We start from the raw sequence: 1,659 nt of genomic DNA on the forward strand, positions 1-1,659 counted from the left end.
AAAGGGGTAATGATGTGTTTTAGGTTCACTAACTTTCAGTGTGTTTGCAGTTCTCTGTGTTTGACTCATTTTCTGGCACAAACTCAAAACGTATACACTTTGTGGGCTGTATAGGAAATTTTTCTGCCACTGTTATCAGTGGAAATATTATTTTAATCTTTGCTGACACATCGTGGTCATGTTATGACTTAATTCAGGTGCATAATGTACCTTGAACCTCTGCTCTAGAACACAATCAGAAATCATAAACTTTTTTATTAGTTATTGTGGGTCAACAACAAATCTTTGCTCCGGCAACAGTTTTTCGATTATTAACTGACCATTATTTGCCAACTATTTTCACAAATGATACCTCGGGTTGTGTGCTTGCTCAAAAAGTAAAATCAGATCGATTTTTTTGGACAAAGCAAGACATCATCGTTCCGACAATATTCTGACATTTTTTGACATAATTGAGAAAATAATGAACAGATGAATCCCTAAAAAACTACTCATGGAAACACTTTAATGTAACAAGTTACTTTTTTTTTTTAAATGAAGTCACTTTTTCGTAACATAATCAGTTAATTTTAAAAGTAACATTCCACAACACAGATGCCGGCTCAAGCCTTTATTGGACTGTATAAGCAGAATCTGATTTGGGCACTTGATATACAAATGTATAGATTGCATTAATTGTATTATATTATATTATATTAGTTGTATTTTTTTTTTACACCAAACCAATGTCACTCATTTTTTAACCATAGAGGGCAGTGAAATTACAAAGGTGGCCTGGTGTTAAATTACACTTTCATACTCAAATCGAAGTACTTTGTGTTGTGATAATGTAATATAATAACTTGAGTTGAAAAAATAACAAAACACAACAACAGACATTGTATACAAGTGAACTAATTTAATGGATTTTGTTTAAAAAAATACAAAAATAGAACAGATGTGAGCTAAATATGCAATTTTCAACAATGAAATACAACCAAATAAGTTAAGATAAACACTTTTTTAGATATCTAAATACATGTTAAAGTGCAGCAGCTCCAGAGTTGGCTCACCAGGGGGAACCACGCAGCCTCTTACTTCCCTTGTGCCTTGGCTAGAATATTGGATTTTTGCCAAGAAACACTCAATGTCACACACTGCACCTGTAAGGTTTACAGCGGGTATCTCATTTGACTTTTCCCCCAATTTGTGATCCTCATCACTGAGTATCAGATCTGCTCATCCCCATTCATGGTGAGGGCGATGAGAGAGGATGAGCAGAAACACTGGTTGATAAATAAATAAATGAATGAACAAATAAATAGCCAGAATTTCCCTTAGGTAGCTCTTGAAGTGGATGAAAGTGACTGCAAACTGCTGACACTGCACAGAAACGCACCCTCTAGACCAAACAACCCCAAACAAAGCTGCATCGCTCGCCTGCTGTGGCCATTTATCTGCAGTTATGTGAGTGTGTGCTTTCAGGTCAAGGACGCACAGCAGCGTAATAAACCCATCCTTGTGACTCCTTCTCATTCTGACTGCGTGATGATGATGCTGCTGCTGCTGCCGCTGATGATGATGATGATGCTGCGCACCGCACTGGCTCGCTTTCAGCCAATCAGGCCGGCCGACAGCAGCCGCAGCAGGAGCGAGAGGAGGAGGGGGAGGAGAAGAGAG

Source organism: Solea solea, chromosome 11 (assembly GCF_958295425.1).
Source record: "Solea solea chromosome 11, fSolSol10.1, whole genome shotgun sequence".
In the NCBI taxonomy this organism is placed as follows: domain Eukaryota; kingdom Metazoa; phylum Chordata; class Actinopteri; order Pleuronectiformes; family Soleidae; genus Solea; species Solea solea.